General features: G+C 40.3%; 1 protein-coding gene across 3 annotated transcripts in view; it reads right to left on the minus strand.

Annotated features, from left to right (window-relative positions):
- The window catches only part of ZNF385B (zinc finger protein 385B), a 389,695-nt gene that overhangs the window by 363,473 nt on the left and 1,437 nt on the right, over positions 1–24,785 (minus strand). The window lies entirely within an intron of this gene.

Consider the following 24,785-nt stretch of genomic DNA (forward strand, 5'->3'; position numbering starts at 1 on the left):
TGAAGGGAGGGAACTGCCACTTTTCTTGCCCCCAGCGCTCCAATCACCAGCTAGAGGGATGCACTAAACAATCGGAGGTGGGAACCTATTCTGCCTTTCCAGCTCATTAAATCATATATCATTTTTACATGTGAGCCACCAGGCTATAAATCATGTGAGACAGAATGAGAGCTAATTAAAGGGTCAGCTGAGCATATAATTTTGAATTCCTAGGAACCCAAAAACTGAGATTGATAATAAAATGTGATAAAATCAGAATCATTTGCTAACTAATAAAGCAAGGATTTTCAAGCTGCCAACTTGCTAAGCCAACTTTTCATATTTAAAAGAATCTGTATTGAATACAAGACTTACATGGTAATGAATTTCCAGCATTTATTCTAGAGGGCTTCATTAAAATGTATTTGGAATTTAGGTTTTTATTTTCTATCTTTGGTAAGGACAACAAGGTCAAAAGAGATATCACCTAATGGTGTTCTCAATTCACTTCTGAGGTAGGAAGTGTTCTTGTTAACTGGGAAGTATATCACATCCTTCTCCCAAAGTGCATTCAGGGAAAACAGGTAAGTGCAAAGAAATTCCACTTGTCAAGGGGGAGAACCAAAATGCAACCAGACCCAGATGGCCAAGGTCACTGAAGGAGCTGGTGACGGCTCCGACAAGGCAGCTGACTCACCACGGTTCATCCTGCTCCAAATCCAGGCTTCATCTAAAAGGCATTTTGAGGTATTTGAGTTTCCGCATTTTATATTTGCATTCGTCACAACCAAGAGCTTTCATATTAAGGAAAGAAAAAGAAACACCCACTATCTTATATATACACAATAAAAAATATCCAGATTATTTTTCTTTAAAAGCTCTTTTCAGTTATAAACTAAGGCTTGTGAACTAACTAAAAACAACACAGTCAGGTATAAATGCTAGGTGGTGATATTTAAAAGAAGAAACATACTAACTTTCTGAAATTACTTTAATTCAAGAACCAAAATGGATAGGCTTTCAGAGTTGCTGCTTTACAATGAGAACTGTATCAACTTTAAAACTACATCCGAATCACAGATAACAGAAAACAAAAATTTAAATATAAAATATGTCCCATTTACTACTTCTTAAAAATATAAATCTCCAATGTTATCTATTCAAGTTCCAGTATAGGAAAAAAAACACAACACACACACACACACAAAAAAAAAAAAAAAAAAAAAAAAAAAAACCTTTCCTTTTGGAATATAGAGATGAACAAAGTGAGAATTATTGAGTTACATACATCAAGGTTCTAGCGCTATGCCCGTTTTAAAATCTTCTCTCCAAAGAAAATGATACACATTTCCCTCTGTGATCAAATAACCGAGGGAGGCTCAAAGAAACCACAGCTAGAAAACCACACATTCAAAAGATTACCTGCATCTCTCCTAATCATATGGCCCAGGCATAAGCACTGATTACAGTGCTGGCACTCGAGTATGTACAAAACAAGAAAACTGCACAGTCAATGCGGTAGATTTGTCTTTTTACCTCTCACCCTACAATCTTCTTGCACACAGAGTGCCTCCCTTCTAATCACATGGAAAGTGTGGTTATTATCTCTGCTCTACCTCACCCCAATATCATCTTTATAATATGTAAGGCTCCTTCTTCCCTTCTAACCCAAAGAAAATGCATATTACATCGCCATTTCTAAAACATGATTCTTCAGGAAAAGGAACCCACATACTTCTGTGGGATGAAAAGCTTTACAGAGATAGATAAATATCTGTGTGACTAGATCTACAAGCAAAAAATAGCTAACCAGAACGCTGGAAGTTTCACAGGATCTCTAGTCTGTCGTATGTGTATGCCATTCATGCTTCTGTGAAAAAGAATCAGTTATCTTAAATGTTTTCATGGATAGAATCAGGGAGGAGGAAATTAATTAATTTATACAAACTACCTTAATCATCTTTGCTTTAAAATATGAATCAATAATAAATAGGGTATAAACTAAATATAGTTATTATGAACAAATAAAAAGATATTTTCTGCTCCTTGTAAGAACATGATCTTTTCAGCTTCAGTGCTATATATTCTATTCTAATTCAAAAAACACAGGATACTATAAGCAGTATAAACAAAGAAAACTATCTAGAATTGGCATTCCTATCTGGATTCTTTCGTGAATTACTCTCCTGAAGAAGATTCATAATAGTGAGATATATCCATAAGAAACATTTAAAAAAATAACTATGAGTCTATGGCAGAAAGATCAATAGAGGGAGGGGAGCAAGGGATGGGGAGAGGAAAGATGAAGGAGAGGTAGTAGGGTCTGAATGAGAACAAGATATACTCCAGCTGAGCACCCTGGTGAACACCTGTAATCCCAGCAGCTCGGGAAGCTGAGGCAGGAGGATTGTGAGTTCAAAGCCAGCCTCAGCAAAAGCGAGGTGCTAAGCAACTCAGTGAAACCCTGTCTCTAAAGAAAATACAAAATAGGGTTGAGGATGGGGCTCAGTGGTTGAGTACCCTGAGTTCAATCCCTAGTAAGCCCCCTCAAAAAAATAGATATATTCCATGCTTGTATAATTATGTCAAAATGGATTCTACTGACATGTCTAGCTAAAAAGAACAATAACCAAAAAATTCATACATGATTCCAGAAGAAAACTGCTTAGATAGACTTAGCTGACAGCCTCTTGCTGTTTATCCTTGAAAATTCATTTTGCTTGCATTAAAGACCAGCTACAAAATCTACAGCCACTGAGCCACTCAATGATTCTTGGGTCCATACACGCCAATAACCTCCCACCTAAACCAGTGGATCTCACCAGAGAGAACAGTGTGCAGATGGAGTCACTCAGACCACTTCAACCAACTCAGAGCTCTCTTCCATCAAATTTTATTAGATAATGAATTGGAAACTTTTCTAGTCAATGGATCACAGAAAATAAATAGTATCTTTATTCAATGTTACTTTAAAATTTAATATTCCATTTTGTGGTTTTATGGTATTTAAATAATATGAGACAAAGCACAAAAAAATGGACATTTTGTTCAATTCTTTATCACTTAAATCTTTACCATTTACAGACACTCAAACATTTCAGTATTTGAGACAGCCATCTATGTCAGTTAGGGTCCCAATAGGAAAGAAATACATCTTTCAAACTGGGACAATGGGAAGAGGTTTATTATTAAAGAACTCTACAAGCATATGGTCAGGGTGGAAAAGGACCACAGAGATACTGCAGGAACCAGGAGTTAAGAGATATTTTTACCACCCCAGACCCAAGGGGAAGAGAGGAGAAGGCAGCTATCCAAACCCAGAGAGAAGGAAAATGGTGGGGGAAGCCACCTTGAGAGGAGCAAGACCACTACAGGACACAGCCAGCCTTCAGCACCCTTCCAGAGAATGGCCCGGAAAATAAACACTCTGATCTCCTCCCTCCATCCCATTGTCTCCTGCCAATATTTCCCTTTGACCAAACCCAACCTGAGAGATCAGTGAAGTCCATAGAGGTCAGCCTCCTAGAGCGCAGAACAGAGTGGACAAGGGTAAGAGCACATCTGGAAGGGCAAACAGAAGATATCCGCATAGGCAAAGACCAGTCATCACACCTCCATCTACGATATATTTATAAGGCTTACAGAATCCAGGCATTCACATAGGGCAAGAACAGGTTCAAGAACCGCCCGCACAGCCTGCCTTGTCCCCCAGAGTCCCTGAAAGGCACATAAGCACATAAATGCTGGCAGTGCACATAAGATCTTGCTGAGTAAGAGCTGCTCATTTCTTGCCACATCAAGCTATATTCATATTTAGGAAGATTTTGACAAGCATCTCTGAACACTCTGCTAAAAAGCCTGAATTGACTACGTGCAAAATCGAACCATCAAAGTTCTTTGATCAGAGCAATGTCATAATTAAGTCTTTGTTTAGGAAAGATTTCTTTGGTGGTATTATGAAGTTGAGATTAGAAAAGGAAGTGGAAAAACAGCTAGGAGACCATTTAGAAAGCCATTACAAGAATCCAGGAGAAAGAGAACCTCAGTATTGTCATCTTGTGGTTTATACTTTTTAAAATCCCTGGTGCCTAATTCTTTGGGATACAGAAGGGATGATACAAAATTTGTTCCTTCAGTTCTGAAGCTTCTATATTCTCCCACTGATTTCTCTTGCTTCCTTACATCCCATAGCCAATCATTTATCAAGTACTATTGACTCTGACTTTCAGTATCTCTAGAACTGACCCTCTTCTCTCTGCCAATGCTTTGATAAAGGACACATTTATCACACACACACACTACTATCTCGAAACTATCCACAAACTGTTCTTGGGGATTCCATGAGAAAGGAAAGCTTTCTAGTCAAATACCTTTGGGAGGCCCTGGAATATGCAAATTTTTTAAAGAGTTTGCTTTTTTGAGCTTTGAAGAATGTTTATAAGACTTGTGAATTCCTACAGAGGAAGACCACATGCAGCAGTCCCCCTTTATCATAGGAAATCTATTGACAGTGCTACACCTCAAGAAATAGATTGAAAAATGCTGACATGAACAAGATTTCCCTTGCATTTCTTTAAAACTTCATTTGGTCACTGAGTTTTCCATGTTTATTGCCCCCAGGAAAGGCATTACAGAGCATAGACAGAAAAAGGTAATCAGTTATCGCAGTCTGAGTTTCAAGTTTGGGGAATAATAATTCTTGGGCAACAGACTTGGAAGGATATGATGATTAAGGGCAAAGTTTCCTACACTCGGACTAGACAAAAGGAAGAAAGAGGAAAACAGAGATGAAGTATCAAGAGTTTCAACACAAAAGCAGCTAAGCGGAGGACCCATGTCTCAACCAACTTACCAGCCATGGGCTGGGCCTGATGCGGGAAAGGTAACCAAAAGCCCAGGTGGTTTGGTAAGGCAACAGAACAAAGGGAACCAGTGCCTTCCCAGCATGACAGAGACTAGAAGGAAAGAAAGACTTCAAAAATAAAATTGCTGAAATGTAATTCCATGGTTTTGTTGGGGTTTCTCAACCTTGGCCCCATTGACATTTTGATCTGGTTGATTGTGGGGATGGAAGTGTGTATTGGAGGATGTTTAGCAGCATCTCTGACCTCCACACACCAGATGCCTATAATATATCCCCCCATCCCCCAGATATAACAACCAAAAATACTTCTAGACATTGCCAAATGTCCTCTGGAGGCAGAATCCCTACTGAGAACCACTGGTCTAGGTACAGCACCAGACAGCCTCAAAGAGTTTCCTTCTATCATGGTGGAGGTAATAAGAAGCTGAATGAATCATCCTGAAAAATCCAGCGTGACCTACATGGATGATATCTTAGAACCAGATGAAAAAGAACAAAACAAAACTTTGTTGGCCATGGATGTCCCAAGGACAAAATGGTATACTCCCCAGAGATGTCTCCACACTGCAGTGACGTTGACTAAAGAACCCAGAGAGTGCAGCATGCTGAAAGCCAAGGTACAAAGCTTCATTCCTAGAAATTATTCTACTTCCTGGGCTTCAGCTGCTTCATATCTGTAAGATGGAGATAATGAGAGTACATACCATAGAGGGTTACTGTGGTAATTGAATGAGTTAAAATCTGTGTCTTTACATAATTCAGTTTTAAATAAGTAGTGGTTTTTACTATGTATACAAACACCTCCCTGGAATATTAGATCCAAATTGGAAAAAGAGAATGGGGCTCTGAAATTAAATTAAATTTCTATCATTAAGTAAAATGAGGTTCACAGTAGAAACTAAAATTGTAGACTAATAGCGTTATACTTACAGACCAGCGATGTTCAGAAATTTCTCCTCACTATGTTAGCCCCCTTGTGTTCTGCCTAACATTCTCCATCTCTGTCCCTCAAGGTACTTCATATCACTATTGTGGTGACCTTTTTAAACCTCAAATCTGATGAGATTGTGGATTCCTTATTATCCACAGACACACCTCAAGAACTCAAGGATATGTGGGAGGGCTCAGCCAGAAGTCTCTGGAGAACTTCTCACTGTAATCTATTGAAAATATTGATTGTCTATGCAAGATTTTATTTGAAAAATTATGTGTTGTCCCCCCCCCCAAAAAAAAAACATTTGGAAGTCTTTGGCCCACAGAGATTCCACAAGGTGGCAGTCAAGGCCACCCATGAGCAGCCCTTGCCAGTCTCTCCAGCTGCTTGTCAGTCAACATAGACCTTGGCATCCAAATAAAGACAAATACCTGACAGAGGGTACAGGCTGTTAACTTCATAGTTTGCACTGTAATTTGATCTGCTTGAAATACCCTTCTCTACCTTCTATAGATGGGAAGTCCTTAAAGGGATCTTTTGCTGGGAAATGTGCTCAGCTTTGCATTTTTAAAAGAAAGTGGATGAACTGGAAGTCTCTCCAGACTTTGGTGTTGAGGGGCTTGAATCATGTGCTGTAGGATTCTTCACAAGGGTTAGAAACATGAAGCTTCAAATCCTTCCATGGCACTGAGCTACTCCAAAGAGCAGACCACTGGATCCACTAACCTCAGGAAATCAGCCTCTGTGTATTCTTTCATATCACCCTACTTACTTTCCTAAAAGTATTTTCTGTTGCTCCTTCCCAGGGCATAATTCCCTCCAGGGCTTCCCTAAACACTATGGCCTGTCTCTCTTTCAGTGTGGGAAATTTCTGCACTCCCCCGAGGCAAGGGGAGTACAGAGGGCTGGGCCACCTGCTGAGAAAGGGTATAGTGTAAAAACACAATCCTATCACAGCAAAGGACCCTTCCACCTGCCCGTGTGTCTCAGTAAACCACAACTTCTTTCTCCATACTTTTCTTGAATAAGTTGATTCATTTTGTAGTCAGAAAAAAAAACTAGCATAAAAAAAAACCCAATTGGGACACACATCTATGTCAAAGTGCTATTATGCAAGCTAAATACTGTTGGAGTTACATATAGTACAGATATCTATCTATAGTACGGGATATCTATCTATAGATAGATGTAGGTACAGATCTCCCATATAGATACCTATCAGGAAGGAGCACCTTGTCCAGTAACTGCCTTTCTGTTTTCTAAACCTTCAGCATGGTTCATTCAGTGACAGAGAAAAATACTGCTATTTCCTCAGGAGGGTCACCATTCATTGTCTTCATTTGTGCATATGTCTGTATCCTTTCGGTTCAATGCCGTAGCCCATCAGATCACCTCCTCCTCTGTCCCGTTTGGCAGCCAGTCTCAAGACTGCTGCTGGTTCTCCATCTGTCAAACTCAATCTACCATCCACAGAGAGGCAGGGCGAACTGAGTCAAGAACAACGAGGGCAGGCTGGCTTCATTGGGGCTGTAATTCACTTTGAAAGGAGAAGAAGTCCTAACATCATGGAAAATTCCCTAGCAGGAACTCACTTCCTGCCTTCCTGGCAAGACTCTGGCTAGAGCTGAGCCTCCTGTTCCAGAAGGTAACAGCCCCACACTGTGAATGGCTTTTGCAATATCTGTCCAGTTACAAGGACTCCTCTTAACCCCCAGCAAGAGGGGAGTGAGGTAGCCGTCATTTGGAGAAGTTCTTCACAATGAGCCCAAACTCCTTGTTACAACAGATTGGTCCAGAGATAATACCTGACCCCAGATGACCAACTGGATGGAATGGAATAAAAAAAAATGCCTGCAGAACCTTCTTGAAAATGGACACCAACTGAAACTGCTTTCTCCCTTGGCTGGTTATGTGACCTCAAGAAGAATTTAACCTCTCTGGATGTATTTCTTAATCTTGAAAAAAAAAATGATTTGGATTAGATGATTTCCAAATTTCCTTTCTGTTCTTACATCATGATTTTCACATGTGTTCCAGCATCAGAGGTACTACAGTCTAATTATCTTGGCATCAGTTTTACCATCTATAAAATGGGGATGATGACCGTGCCTAACATGCTATTAAGTAATTTAACCCACATTGTGTGTTCAAAACACCACACCACACAGTCAAGTATACCTTGGCCTCGGGTTGCTACCTATTGTTACTTCTATATTGACCATATTTGGAATTAAAGAAAAAAGAAAGAAAAGGATGGAAACCAGGGTGCACATATCATAATTGTTTGGCCAAAAGAATGATTTGAATAAGATCAAGCCACTTGGCTCATCAGTAGTGTAAAAGGGTGGAGGGAAGGAGGGCAATCAATATGACTCCATAGGCACGTTAAAACCTAAAGCAGGTTTAATTGTGGCCCAAGAAAAGAAGGCAACACTACTTATCTCAAGCTCTGTCACTCTCAGAACTGAAATAAAAATCTAATACAAAGGGTTCTCCAATAAACAGCAGTAGATAAAATCCTAATGCTCTCATCAGTGACACTGCCTTCAAGCTATTACACTTGAAGAACCACGTTCAAGCCTTATTTATGCCATTATTTCTGTTACCTTGTCTTGGTGACATCCATATATCTGGGATATTCTTTCCATCTTAGGTCAGGAGCACAACGCTCATACCCAAACACCACACAAGAATGGTCACCTCAAGCCCAATAGAATATTTCAATCCAGAAACTACCTTGAGACCCCTAAAGGTGGCAACATCTTACAGAAGCATAAACTAGGATGTCAATTATAAAATATGTTTCTCTCTATATGGTACCCTGACAGCAAATTATTGACACAAATTTACTTAGATATGAAACCTGGTCCCAGTTCAATTATTTGGTGAGTCATGTGATCTGACTGGGTACAGTACAATAAGTTGAAGCAGGGTGAGTGAATATAAGACAGGTAATAAAAATAACAGGGATGCACAGTGTGGGGTAATATGATGCCAGCCACAAGAGATGGAAAATTTCAACAGCTGACGGGCTGAGGTTAGTGAAGGCAGTTTGACTCGGGTACTCAGAATAAAAATGTTATTCTACTTGTAAATCTGAGAGCAAGTGCCACTAAAATTGATGGGGACAGGGATCAATGATAAAGCCATCATCCAAGGGACAAGTCACATCTGCCTCTCATATAAAAGAACCCTAGGGATCACAAATATCACGTTTTCAAGGCACATTTGTAAAGACTGCAGCTCTTGCTCCATTTCCTGGGCTTGTATATGCAAATAAAGCAACATGTACACAAATGATACCTTCAGATGGCCATACTGGAAAGTGACAAGAGTTTCACTATTCAGGGGATCCTAGAAGTAACATATCATCCATTATCCTGTAGTTTCAACACAATCTCAGGTGACCTAGAATTAAAAATATGTTTAAGGTGATCCTGAATATTTCAGGGCAAAATCAGTGACTACTGTCTCGATTCCACTCTACTATCTTGATGTTAGCAAGAATTATACCATGTGACTGGCAGGACTTTTCTGAAGGACTTTTGCAAGATGATGAAAGATAAAGAGAACCTGTCAAAGATTTTCCTCTTAGACTACATTCTTTCCCATAGCATCCTTGACAGTGGTAATAACCAAACACATACCTTAAAATTGACCAAGGAACCATGGCCTTCTAAGGAGCTATTGACTGGCTGACTATAAAAATGGCAATTAAAGCATTTTTAGGTCCCAAACTTGGTGACATAAAAGAAGTCACTATTCAGTGACCTCATGTTTACATTTCAAGACCAAATTCTTGGAAAACATCTAGAATGGCTGTTTTCAGAATCTGGTACCGACAGGCAACAGACTTAGCATCTAAAGTCAGTTCAGACACAGAGGCATAAAATTTAATTTAAATTGTTCCAGTCACTCAGATGTCTGGTTAGGTATGTTGCTTGCCTCCCCTGTTACTTTTGCATATTTCAAATGGGAATTTGCTAATATAAAGTGGTGATACTCGAAGGGAGTTTGCCAAGGAGCTAAATTACAAAGCCATTAAACAAGACAGGCTCTCCATAACCCTGCTTATCTACTGTGTGGTTCTAAATAACCTCTCCACCTGTGCAGTGGGTCAAAGTAGACTCTGTTTTGTTTCATGTATAAAGTTCAGGAAGCTGACTTTGGGCATCTCAGGTAGATTTTCCCTTTCCAGACTGGCATCTCAGTTAACCCAGAGGTCCTGATCCTGTGCCAAAAATAAGAGATAGAGAAGAAAAGCCTTTGGTGGAGCTAAGAGGTTCCACTAAATTACTGTACTTCTCAGACTTTAATGTACAGATGAGACATCTGGAGTTTAAAGTGGAGACTCTGCTTCAGTAGATCTGAGGAGGGGCCTGAGAGTCTTCATTTCTAACACTTCCAAGAGATGCTGGCGCTGCTGGTCCACAGAACCATCTTGAACAGGCTCCTCAGCAAGACACCAGCTCAGCTCTGCCACCTCTGAGCTGTACCACTTTAGACATATTATGTTACGTTCTCAGTGCTTCTTTTCCTCCTCTACATACTGAGGAAAGAAACAAGGCTCTTACTGAATACTTGGAATTAAAGAGGATGTGAAAGAATAAAAACAGGTTAAGAGCACTCTGAAAAGGTTGACTAGGCTAGTCAGTTAACAGTCTTTAAAATTACTGAAGGACACAAAGACAGCTTTTCCCTTAAAAACCAACAAACCGGCACTGCTGCCACCACTGCCTTAAGTCCCACTTAGTGTCCATACTTACATTCTCCATGGAACTGCTGCTCAGATGCCTCTGGCCCTCTGGCCAGACCACAGCTGAGAACCTGGCTTTCCGCAGAGTTATTTCTGAAAGCCTCTGGACTAGACCTTGCAGAATGGCATGATCCTCTTGACAACTCATCTTCCAAAGCCCCAGATTCCTTTAGCTTATTCTCAAGGCAATGAGCTACAAATTGAAAGTGTAGGGAGGAAGAGAGAGCAAATTCCCATGTCCACATAGTTCACAATGTATAGAGTTTCCTCTTAAAATTTATCAGTTTCTACCTACTGGTTTTGCACAAGACAAAAGTGAAGGCCTGTAGACATACATTGCCTAGTATCAGAACAGTTAATTAAGGTTGGAAATGAAACTGGAACCAGGCATTTAGTTCCCAGTTTAGGGTGAATGTTAGGGTCTGTAAACAAGTCAAAATGGGGCTGGAGATGTGGCTCAATTGGTAGCGCACTCGCCTAGAGTGTGTGAGGCACTGGGTTCAGTTCTCAGCACCACATAAATGTAATGTATATATACCCCTCCTGTCCTACAATAAATGGCTCCCACTCCTACTGTATCAATCTACACAAGTTGTTCGTCACCCCCCCAGTTATTTTGCTGCAGCCGGACTGCGGCAGGTGAATGCCTCCACTCTACCTTGGAGGAAATTTTCGTCAACCCTTCTTTTTTTCTAAGCTCCTTGTAAGCTTCTATAGTCACTCCTGGTTTTATGGCAGTAGATGGTGGGGGTACCACTGGACCAAAGTAGTGCTGACCCAGAGAAGATGGAGAGAAGCCACAGGAGCAAGGAGGAAGCATTCCTCATGGATGAAGAGGAAGGGACTGGAAGAAAGAAGCAGTAGCCTTGATTGTATGTCCCTCCTCCCATGTCCCCTCAGAGGAGACTCAGGAAAGAATAGCTGAAGTACCCACCAGGTCTATATTCATACTCCTGAGATGGTGTTATTTTTTGCAATCCATTTAAAATTGGGTATCTTTAAAAAAATAAAAGTATACTGCAACAAATAAGCCACCCTCTAACTAGATTACATGTCTGCCATATGATAATGAACAGCTTGGATCCAGGGTCCACAAAGTCACACAGCTCTAGAAGGAAGCCCGTGATCCGTGCATGCCAAGAAGTGAGATATGGACCAAGGAGGAGGCATAGCACGTGACAGGAGCCAGGCTGGATGCAGACTGATGGGCTGTGAAAACGTGGTCATAGGAACCAAGCAAAGAATGAATTATGGAGCTCTGTGGAGAGAAATGGGCTCAGGGCAGATTTATTATGCTCCATTTCCACTGTGATAGCAGGCTGTACAGTCTCAGAGGCACAGATTTACTCAGGACTGAAATTTTACATCTAGGGACGCTGTCTCAAATAATCTAATTTGGTGAGATGAGAAAATCATATCTCGTAAAACTCTCATCCCTTTCCAAAAGCCCATATAAAAGTTTACAGGCTGCTGGTGTGTCTAGCCATAGCACAAGCTTTGATTATAGGTGGAGACAATGAACTTAAAGAAGAAATTATTTTAATAAGAAATGCTACTACTCGGCATGTGGAGTTTATTCTTTACAATTCAAACTTCATAAATTTTTATAGAGTATCTATCTATCTGCTGTCAGGCTCAGGAGCTGCTGCGTCACCAGCACTCTGTCAAAGCTTCTTCAAATAAAGGAATCTTAATCTGGGTGTGATACGTCATGTGATATTAAGATATATGACCCTGCGCTCATTTCCAGCATCTCCTCAGTAACATTTATGTTTGTCTCTATGCAAATGTTAAAGTAAATATCTCCCCACCCACAGTGCAATGGGTTTCCCTTTCAGCTAGTGTACATGTAGGAATAGAATGCCTTAGAAGAAGGCAAGACCTTGACTGCCCTCTGTTCATTCTAGATGGAGGAGAAATGATGCTCAAGAACCAGTGATACACATGCCAAGGAAACTCCTTGAGGACTTGTGTGTAGGTGCCTTTTAGGGGTTGAAGAAAAGAAAAGGAAAGAGAGAGGGAACTGTTTCTAAATAATAGCAGCTACCATTTTCCAAGGGCTCATTATGTTTCTGGCATGGGATAAATACTGCATATACATTACTTCATTTGCATTCCTGTGAGAGATATAATATACCCATTCTGTAAGAAAGGAATCTTCTGCTTAGGAATGTTTTAAGTTGTCCAGGGCCATACAGCAGGGACTCCATCTGAATGTGTCAGATTACAAAGCATATAGTCTTCCCCAATGCCATCCCAAACAGAATTGTGAAGCATAACAATGCTTCTCTTATCAGCACCAGTCTGGCTATTTGTTTGTCTAAAAAGTAATACATAGGGGGAAAGGATTTCAGGAACCTTTGAAGGGAAAAGAAATTATGAATCACAGAATTTAATATTGAATGACCTCCTGAAATTTTTCTTAAAAAAAAAAAAAAACCAAAACAATGAGTTGGTCACAAGAACACTTTTAGGTCCCACAGCTAGTTTACAGAAAGAACAGTTAACTAGCTCATCCTACAAGCAGGCAGTTGATTGGGGAGTCTTGGGAACTACATAGGAGTTAGCTTTCCCTTCCTTACTGTTGGAGAGTAACTTGGTCTCATCCTCCTCACTGTCTTTTCCTCTTCCCCTGAAACAGAGTAGATGGTTAGGTAACTAAAAGTAGGACTGGGGAGGTACGGTCAGGAAGAGAAAGAATATTGCGGTATATTTTTCTTTTTACTTCCTTACCTTGAGGGTTAAAGTCATACTCGGAAGCTGTCCTGGGGGAAGGGTGAGATGGGAGATGTAATCAAACATTCAGTCTACAAACATGAGCATTCACTATTTGCCAGACACTTGTATAGTCGTAAAGCAAATAAATGAGACAAGGAGTCTCTCAAGGTATTTGCAGTCCAGTGAGAAGGGTCAATGCACACAGATCATGACAATCTAACAGACAAGCATTATAAGAGAAACAGAAAAAGTGGTGTGAAAACTTTCCTAAGGAGTTTAGCTCAGGTGTGACAAGGCTGTAGCACAACTTGTGAGAAGTCACTGGAGCTGACCACAGAGGTTGGCCCTTGTGTGAAGAGAGGGAAACCATGGCAGGATTCTGGTTAAGAAAGGACATGCTGGTATTTTGGCCAATTGGCTATTAAGTTTGAAAATGTTATGGCACATAATAGGTGCTCAATAAGTGCAGTGTATATAAAAGCTGGACAAATGATAAAAATGTGGGAATAAAGATAAAGTAATTGCTCTTAAAGTCCAAGAACACCTCTTTCCCTACCTTTTTTCTTATATACACTCCTCCCTTGCCTATAGTCATTCTTCAAATTATGTTGTCAATAATGTCAAGGGGACAGATTGTAGTGACGAGTCCCACCAAGGTTCCTCTCAATGCAGGAATTCCTTCAGTGTTGTGTTGGTGGCTCATCAGCCATTGCGGACTTCTGGCTACAGCTAGCAGGAAACTCCACAGCAGCCACACTCCTATTAGACAGTTTAAATCATTAGAAAGTTCTTTCTCATATTGAGTTAAAATCTGCCACTCTCTATCCCACCCACAGAATCTGGTCCTGCCTGCTGGAACTTCAGAAATTCAATCTACTTCCTTGTCCGCATGTCACCCCGTCAACGTTGCAGAGAATAGGCATGTTGTTTTGAAGCCTTCTTGTCTGTCACAGATGGTGAGATGCCTTGTCCTCTTGCTAATGGAGGTCAGGAAGCAGCAGCCATGGGCTGAGGGAGATTCACTAAGATTCTGCTTTGTGTCTTTTGACATGCTGGGCTGCTTAGGTGGCTTCCACCAGTGCTAAAATCCTGACCCTCTTACACACTTTGTCATGGTCATCAGGCTCAAGAGAGACAAAATGGGCTAGTTTCGAAGGTCCTTGAAGTATGACATTCCTAACTAGTAACAGGCTCTACAGACTATTAAAAATCCATTCTTTTCATGGTCACCTCAAAGTACCAGTATAATCAACCCCATGGAGCAGTTTCAGAGGTTGCCCTTAACATTTTTTTCCCTTAATGTTAGGAAATGAATTTGTCTTGTCATCAGTAACTTCTCTCTTAAGATCTGTATAGCCAACCAACAATAAAATAAAAATAAAAATAAAAAAAAAAGTAAAAAAAAAAAAAAGATCTGTATAGCCCAATCCTCCTATCTCCTGTCTGCCTCATCCCCACACACATTTAATTTAGTAGGTATATCATTTCCTGAATCAGCATATCTTTTTTGCCAAATACCCACTTAGTCAATCCCTGCTCCCTTCCGTTACCACTGAGCCTCTCTTACAGTTGAGGAAGGAGGGTGACATCTGTGTGGTCTGAGGCAGGGCTTAATCATAACATGACCCTACAATGAGGCGATGCTATACTGTCAACCTCTATGCCACCTGCCCCTCAATGCACTCCATGAGGTTTCATAGGTAACCAAGTGTTAGTTGCAAGACACTACTGTTGGTTTGTAAAATAATCAATGATCACAGATTGGGGTTGTGGCTCAGCAGTAGAGTGCTCAACTAGGATGTGCAAGGCCCTGGGTTCCATCCTCAGCACCACATAAAAACAAATAAAAAAATAAAGGTATTGTGTCCAACTATAACTAAAAAATAAATATTAAAAAAATAATAATCAGTGATCAGTTAGAGCTCTTTATGACACAAAGCTTAATAATTCTTAATGCCAACATTTGTTCACTCCTTTAGGGAGCAACATTAAAAATTTTAGAACCTATATTTAAAATGGATCTGAATACACACCCCGAATACACAGAAGAATTGGTACATATCCTGAGTAAACACATTTTTTTGCTATCATTCTTGATAATTTCAGAAACATGATTGCAACATCTAAATATTTCTAAAGATCAGACTAGCCTTTACCCACGCCAACCGAGAGTACATTATACTCGTTTCCAGTGAATTCAGGAGGAAGACACAGATCCGAGAACCTGTGAAAATCTCGACAAATTTAAACCTCACTTATATAAGCCAAGCTCAGTGAGGAAATAAAGATTTTAAGGATCCCAAAGGGCTATAGGGGTCTCTGCCATGAGAGCAGCCATCTGAACGCACACCATCATGTCTATACATCTGTCACAGTCATCTCAGGCTCTGTTCTGCAGCTGCGTAAGACAAATACCAGAAGAGGATGGGAGAGAAGGAAGCCTGCTATTTCCCACCATAAAACCACAAGGACAAGACAAATAGCTGTACCCAGGGTAGCTGTACCAAGGGTACAGCTATTGGATGTTGCAATCATGTTTCTGAATTATCAAGAATGATAGCAAAAGCCTAGATCCATGAGAAGGAAGAAACGCTGCACACATCCAACGGTCATGATGGTCTCAGCCCCAGCCGTATGGTCACTATGTCAATGCAGTTACCAAAACCACTGCCGCTGTCTGAGGGTGTGAGTCATGACGGCAAAGACAAAATTCCAATAAGCACTGGTCAGCGAACTCCTTCTGGGCATAGTATCATCTGGAGAGACAGGAAAAACTTCTGGCTGCAAGACATCATCTCGTGCAAACTCCTTTTAGATTTTGCAGAGTTAGGCTTGGGACCCAGACTACCTATATCACAAGTGAGTTCACATGGACACTGAGACAGGTAGGCCAGTGGTCAATGCCCCCAAAGGGGACTAAAGCCTGTGAAGAAGGCCAGTCAGTAGTCAATCAGAGAGTGTAGTCTGACTCTCCAGGATTCACACATGACAGGGTCCATGTGGGGTGCTCTCAGAGCACCTAAAGGAAGGAATGGAATGTAGGACAGGGGAACTGAGCTTGACATACTTTACAGGACTTTTGCTAAGAACCACAATTAATTCTGATATAATTATTCCCCATGTGAGAACCAGGGCTAATCTCCAAGGATGTTGGGGTCCTACCTCAAACCCAGTGATTCTGGACTTTTGTTAGAGTTTGTATCCTAAATGTCCCCAAAGGTCCAAATACCCCACACTGTCCCCAACCTGTGGCACTATTGGGGGGTGGCAAAAGAGGGGGATCTAGTTGGAAGAAATTAGGTCATTGAAGGGGTGACCTTGAAGGAGACATTGGGAGCCAGGCCATTCTTATGTCTTTTTCTTTCCTGCCACCAGGAGGTGAGCAGCTTCACTCCACTGCATGCTCTTTGCCAAAGACCCCCAAACTATGAAGCCAGCCAACCATGGACTGAGACCTCTGAAATAATGAGCCGAAATAAGTCTTTCCTCCATTTAAGCTGGTTAGTTCAGGTATTTTGTCACCAGGACAACAAGTTGACTAATGCAACCTTCAAGGGTAAATTTGGGAAATCCGCATTTTGAGCAAGGCCTCAAGGATTCTTTCACATGCTAACATCCAAGAATGACCATATTAAGGATGCTTTTAGGACAAGTCTGGTGGCCACAAGCACAGAACAGAGGAAGCAGGCTACACAAAGATTTTACCTTCCACATTCTGAGTACGGAATATTTCATTCCTTTGCAGGTGAGATTGACCATTAAGAATCACATGTGTAATAATGAAGCGTATACGGACTTAAACTCCAATAATCCTTCGGGCAGTTCACAACTATATCTTTCTCTTGCCAATTATTTTGCTCGCTAAATTCTGACTTGAAAAATATAATTCAGATGTTAAAGTAAATGTGTGTAAACTCAGGAGGATCCCAATTACTATCCAACTACATTTCAGGTTCCCAAGAAGAGACTGGGTTTGACTGAATCTGCCCTCGTCACTCAGATTCTGGTCCCAAGAGCTGTCTCCATACCTGAATCACTCTTCCTTATCTGAGCAACTTCCAAACATTCCAGGTTTCCACCTGGTTAGCAAGTTCAACAAGCATGTTCATGCACAAGCTATGTGGTCAGCCGCTTGATCCTTCCAAAAAGTCTGAGAATTCATTTTTTGCCAGTCAAAATCCGCCTGTGCTTCACATGGTAACACAATTTCCAGAGAGTCCCTGCAGTGTTTACAATTCTACATCTCTGCTCCCCCTCTCATTGCATGGTTCTTCAGAAGTAAACAAGGAAAAGTAGAGGAGGAAACAAAGAATAGGTTACTGAAAAATACCAACTAAGTTTCAAACTGAAAGATCAGCGTGGCAAAATTTCCCTGGCCAAGAAATCAGTGTACCGGTGAGGCATTTGGTATTAATAAACCATGTGATGTACAATAATTGCTACCTCTATGACTACTATAGGTGTCAAGAACATTAATAAGTATATTTATGTGTATTATCTCATTTTATCTGACAACAATCCCAACAAAGGGTCTTTCATGGTCTCTTAGACTTAGGAAACTATGGCACAGAGAGGAAGTCTTATAACTTGGTCACACAGCTAACAAACAGAAGAGCTGGAACCTGCATGCTCCAAGTGTAATGCTAGATTATGAACTCAACCTTTAGTTTATAGTATCTTCATTAGTGCAAAACATGCAACATGTTTTACCATCAGTATTTCCAGGTATATAAGAACATGTGCAATGACCAACTGATATAAATAAAAATATTTCATGTATGCAAAATCAAAATGCCTGGGTTTATACAAAAGTATGATTATTTGTATGCAAACAATGGCATTTAATGTTTGAATTCTTACTCTAAGCATCTGATTTTTCACAGCATATAAGGTAATCTCTCCCTAAGCCTGTGAGGAGAAGTTTTCCCACCTCCAAAGTATCAAATCTAAAGACATCATAGGAGCCACACATTTTCTCTATGAAATTTAAATGCTAGTGTCAATACCAGTAGATGTTTTCTACAATTACTTATAATGTTTAATTTCTCTATGCTCAAATTTTTAAACATTCTGAATTTTGTGGGTCTCATTTTTCTAATTTATCAGTGAGGATTTTGCACAAAGGTCACTTTAAACTCTAAAGGCAAAATGATTTAATGATTGGGTTTGACTGAGTGGCAGTCATTTTAATATTTCAATCTATTTTTTCACAGAAATGGCAAGGTAGGAAGCCTGAAGAGAATTAGAATCTGTACCCTTTGGAAACCAGTATGAGCTGGCCAAGAGTTCAGGCTCTGGACTATAAAAACCTTAGTAGGTTGGCCATTTCAGCTCACACACATGAAAAACCACAACTGTCTGTAGAATTTCACACAATTTTAACCCTCGTACATTGAAGCAAAGATTTAGAAGAATTAGCTCATTATCTCTCACAACTGGCTTTAGTGTAGCCCAATGGTACTTTTGAACGTTTCATCCTATCTTCTCAATCATGTTATTAAAAAGTACATATCACAGTGTCAAGAATAAACATGAAGCTGTTAGTGAAGATTTAACTGAAAAATATGTTCTTCCTGATCTAAAAGTAAATAATGCAGAATTGAACACTTTTCTCTAAGAGAAAAAGGTGGAAAGCAGTACTCATGTGTAGTTCTTTTCATGCAAAGCATGAAAAGGGGTTGTCATACTGACAACCCCTGATAATCATGATTAGGTACCTTTGCCAGGCCCACTGGAGTTATAGAATACCCCTTTTATTTATTTCCAGATGCACTGGCGGGGGGGGGGGGGGGGGGATGGATCTGGGACCTCAGTTAACATTGATTATATCCATTTATCAAATCTTTGTTTTGCTGATATAATGATAATATAATAGTATAATGGCTATTCAGACTCTCAGCCAAAAAGGAAAGAAAAAGTTTGATCAGCTTTAGCCTGCTTAGGATAGACTGTGTGTGTGTGTGTGTGTGTGTGTGTGTGTGTGTGTTATTTTTAAATTCCATTTCCCATTATAAACTCAGAAATGTAAATGCTTTACACATTCATATTTATTACCAAAATAAAATGCTCTCTTAGGCCCATGAATTTCAATGTTTTTTATTTGTTGATGATAGAACTGTCTTTATTAAAGGGCTAAGTCATTTTTCATAAAGTAGGTATGAAATTCTGGTCATCTTTTTGTATCAGTATTTTAATCCATCTCTGCTGTTTATGAGACTGTTGAGTTGGTGTGGCACCAAATGAATCAAAAACAAAAGGCCAATTGCTTTTTATTAGTATATATGCCTTCTGTATTTTTTTATTGACTTCTGAGAAATGTGCTCATAATTTTTTTTTTCCAAATTGATTCCACGGTGCTAAATTTCTTGAAACTAATCAGGAGGTGAGAACATTGTTAACAAGGCTAGGGCAGGTAACCCTTAAGCAATTCAGAGACTTTCAGTTGGGATTATCCCAAAACACAACTACTACCTTTACTGGAATAACTGCAATGGGCACAGCCCTCCACTGCTGGCTCCACAAACAACATCTCAGGGATTTTTCACCACAGTGAAGTCAACCCATTTCACAGAGGAAGAAACCAAGGTCCAAAGAATTTAAATAACATCCCTGAGCTCTCAGAGCTGATAAGTCAAAAAAAAAAAAAAAAAAAAAACAGGTTAGAATCACAGTACTGCTGTGTCTCAGGTACCACACAGCATGGCCTCCTCAGAAACTGTACTTCTCCACCCATGCTGGAAATGGAAATCACTTGGGGAAATTTACAAAATATTGATCAAGTGGGCTTGGTGGTGCAGCTTAGCAGCACAGTGCTTGCCTGGTAGCATATGCAAGGCTGTGGATTCAATCTCCAGCATAGCAAAATAAAATAAAATAAAGATAAATTAAACCATGACTTAGAAATAAGCTAAAATCATCAGTATATTTTAAAGCTCCCAAGGTGATTTTAAGCATGAATCCAGGGGTGAGAACAACTTAATTAGAGGACACGGAGGAATAAAAAAAATATGAATATTTCTTTGATTAGTGCTAGAACAAAGAAAGTTCAAGTTGTTTATCTGGAAGAGGAATGTGCAGCAAGAACACCAGACGGGGGCCAACAGCAACCCCAGCACAATCACAGGAGCTGTGGTGCCTCCACCCAGCCTGCTCCTCCTGCCCCACGTGAACATCCACATGGCTTCTTGTGCTGAAGCAGACCCAGGAAGCTGTTCACCCACACCCTCCATCTAAAAGTGATGGAGGAGCCCAGAAAAGAAACAGCTTCACGGCGTCTCACACTGGCAGGAAAGGCAGGACGAGAGCTTGTGTCTCCTACACCCTATTTTGGGGTTCACTGAAAAAAAAAAATTGGAAGCTGTAGGAAAACAGGTGGGGCAGGGAGTTCGCCAAGACACCTGAAGAAAATGTCAAGAGCCAGAGAGCAGAGACGAGAAAAACATCAAAGCAGAGGGAGAAAGGAGAACAGCTATAATCTGCAATAATGGGAAGATGAGAAGGAATGTCTAACAAAGCAATGTGACTGGCCAGAGAAAAATACAATAGGGAGAACTAGCAACTGCAATAAAGCAGCAGTAAAATAACAGGGGAATGCATGGAAATAACCAAGCCTCCAGTCAGCCTTGGAAAGCACATCCAGGCCTAAAGTACTTTCAAAATAGAAAGTAAGACTGAAGAGTCTTACCCATAGGAAGAGTGCCAGGCCAAGAGGCTGGGGCTGCCAGTAACCCCCAAGCCTGGGAAGTATCATCTACTGCCTGGTTGCTCAAAGCATGCTTCAAGGATCAGCTATTTCAACATTACCTAAGAGCTTGTTAGAAATGCACAACCCTGGGTCTCTTCCCAGGCCTGCTTAACCAGAATCTCTATTTTAATAAGATTTCCTAATGATTTATATGCACATTGAAGTTTGAGAAGCACTGATTCTACTATAAGATCAAATTGAAATGTTAAAAAAAGAAAGAGAGAGAGAGAGGGAGAGTAGTTTTTACACAAGGGACTAGAGAACTAGTTACAATTCAGTCCAACTAATTAAATTTTTTGTTGAAGTCCTATGATGGGTCAGTCCATGAGCTGGGTATTTCAGGAAATGAAGGTCTGAGGTTAGGCCAGGTTAGTGTACTGTCCTTAAAGAAAGATGCAGAAAGCACATGAGTGTATATGAGGAAGACTTTGACCTTTGTTTCAACAAGAGATCCAACAGAATTTGGTGGAGCAAAAAGCTGGCATTAAAGGGAGATGAGGAAAAGGAAAATACCTTAGCAAATGCTCTGACTGACAGGTGGAGGTGGTTGTAGGGAAGTGAAAGGGCTTGCTCCAGGCCCAGGGAATAGCCTAAACACAGACAGAGCTCAGAGACCTGCTATATGAGCAGGGAGAATTGCTCTCAGCATAGGGAAACATTAGACTGTTCCAAGGAGGCTCATGAGGCTGAAGATGCCTCAGAACTATGAAGGGGAGGCAGCAGAGGAGGGGCTTCGTTTTATCAGTGGATTCCAACATCAAAAAATAAAATTTGCCATATATCACTGAGCAAATACACAGGTTGTTTTAAAAATTATCCTCCCCAGCTGTGCGTGGCAAGCAGCAGGCATGCAAGGACTCATGGAGGCTATGTATAAATGAATGAATGAATCAATTAGATCAAAGTAAAAATTATGGAGTTGTTTTGGGGCTGGAGTTCAGAAGGTCTTAACTGTTAGAGGAGAGGGTTATGCATCATTTGGTGGGAAAATGGGGAAAGTTTATTAGCCAGTTTGCTTCTGCTTTAATAAGCTAATTCTACAAAACCAGTTGTGACATACTTTGAAACAGAAGAGACTGGAGATGGGAAACTAGTCAGGAAATCATCATCGTAGATCTAAAAAGAGGTAAGACTAAACAAAGTCCCTCACTGCGGGGATAGAAAGGTGAAGTAGCCATCAAGAGGCATTGAGGACATGGAGCAGGTGGAATTTATGTGTGGATTATAGATGGAAAGCAAAGGTATTAGGAAGATCCTGGGTGACTGAGAAAACTGACGGAGTCATCCCTGTACATCTGGGAGAAAGCCATTAAAAGGAATTTAAATAAAACATTGTGAAATCTGATGTTAGATCTGAAGCACCTGAGAATAATATAAGGCTTATTCTTCAGTGGTTCAAAGTGTTAAAAGTAAAATTTAGGAGGGAAAGACAGCGAGGGAGTCACTTTAGGAAGAAATAATCCCACACTAATAAAAGAACACCAATGAGGGGCTGGGGATGTGGCTCAAGCAGTAGCGCGCTCGCCTGGCGTGCCTGTGACCCGGGTTCGATCCTCAGCACCACATACCAACAAGGATGTTGTGTCCGCCGAGAACTAAAAAAATAAATATTAAAAATTCTCTCTCTCTCTCTCTCTCTCTCTCTCTCTCTTACTCTCTCTCTCCCTCTCTCTCTCTCTCTCTCTCTCTCTCCCTCCCTCTCTCCCTCCTCTCTCACTCTCTCTTTAAAAAAAAAAAAAGAACACCAATGAATAAAAAATTCCCTTAAAAAAAGGCAAAAAGGAGATAATCTATAAAACAAAGAAAATCATAAGAAATCCCTAGAATTAAAATAATAATCATAATAATAATAATAAAAAGAAGAAATAGTAAGGGAGACAGACCATAGTGAGACCCATAGGGAGCAGAGACAGCAATGGGGAAAGTAGCAAAATAGAAATGATGACATTATGTGGAGGGGGAGAAGGAAAAGGAGAAGGAGAAGAAACCAAAAGACAGTGGGAAAGTGGGGCAGACACACACTCACTGTTCATCAGACCTTTGAAGATTCAGGATCTCATAGGAACAGTAGAAAGCCTGTTTTGCGCTATATTTCACAAATGAAGCAGTCATTCCTGTGAGAAGTTAGAACTAACTGCTTGTGCTTTTTAATACAATTTTTTTCCTGTTCAAAGTCAGGTAATGTCATCTCTGAGACTGGTAAGAAGAAAAAACTCAAAGGGCAAGGCATGGAGGGAGGGGGAGGAGCATTCCAGAGATTGAGGATCCTTGTGTTTTTTCAAGGTTCCCAACTACACATAGCATTACTCTGTGGAGACATGCCACCTCTCAGAGCTGTTCTGATTGGTTTTTGTTTATTTGTTTGTTTGCTTGCTTGCTTGCTTGTTTGTTTTCTCTCAACAAGCAAGCAAACTTGTTTGCTTGTTTGCTTGTTTTTTCTCAGAGCCAGGACACCTGCCTGAGAAAAAGAACACTGAAAATACCTGATATACTTTGATAGATTATCATATAATGGTTGTAGTTTATAAAGTTATCCTCCAACTGTTGACAGGTCTCACTAATCGGCCATGTTTGGGTGACAAGATCTAATCACAGTTCCTTCTTTGGTTTAACTGAAGAGGAAAACCTCCACTGGCTTTCTGCCTCAGTTTAGGAAGGAGGCGTTAATTCATCATTTCCTTTTAGACTTGTGAATCTGTATATTGTTAAAATCCTGTAAAGTGTCACCATTATTTTTCTTAATATAGAAGATATTTAGTGGTTATTAAACTTCCCTTAAAAAGATCACTACTTATGTAATGAAAAACAATATAATGCAAATGAACTACATAAGGAAGTTCGCTGCAATACACTGATATCACTAGGATGTTTCCAGAGAGGACAGCAATTTTTTCTGTTAGGAGACTTCACCTTTCCAAAATCCTTTTACTACAAATGCGTCAAAAGAGGTCAGGGAGATCTACTAGAATAGCTATTTGATTTGTGGTTTTCACTTTTCAAAATGGGTGAGAGTGTGAATTATAAATCCACAAATACTTGATTTATGGGACTATAGAATCTGAAAACCAATGCTTTGACCAAATACACAGTTTCCCAACCTTGAACATCTCAAGTAGCAAAACTTGTAATATTTTGCATTCTAAAGGCATTTATCTATTATTATAGGGAAGAGGCAGCACATACTTTAGGTACATATGGCATCAAAATAAGATTAAAAGACTGAAAACTGATAAAAATCTGACCCTGAAACATTTCAGGGAGCTCTTTCAAGCCCAAATATTTAATTTTATCTGAGATGTGGTTTACTGGCTTTATGAAAACCTTTCATTTGATAAATGCATTTCCCACAGCATTGTGAATTACATGGAAGCTGCCAGTTTTCAGGCTAGAGGCTCTACCCTGTGACACAAATGTTATATTCTTTCTCTTTGGGGCATCTTTTGCTACATCTTGACAAAGTTTGAATTCTCCTTGGTATGATGCTCTTCAGAAAAGCAAAGCCAAAGAGAACTGCAAATTTCATCTCTATATGAAAATGAAGAGAATGAAGAAGGATGTTTCCCAGCCCAGGAACTTCTAAGAACATTCCAAAACTGCCTTTATTTGTGTTCGTGGGCAAACGTGTTGGGGGGGGGGGGTTACTTGACAATTTATTTTCCTTTAAGGACCCACAAAACTTGTCATCCAGGTTCATCATAAAAACGGTCTTCCAGAGCTTGAGGAAGCAGCGGAGAAGCATCTTCCTGCCAGCTCTCCCTTCTCCTCACGGGCCCCCGCACATAGCAGTGGT

This window comes from Spermophilus citellus (genome assembly GCF_964194105.1).
Source record: "Spermophilus citellus genome assembly, chromosome: 11".
NCBI classification, from domain to species: domain Eukaryota; kingdom Metazoa; phylum Chordata; class Mammalia; order Rodentia; family Sciuridae; genus Spermophilus; species Spermophilus citellus.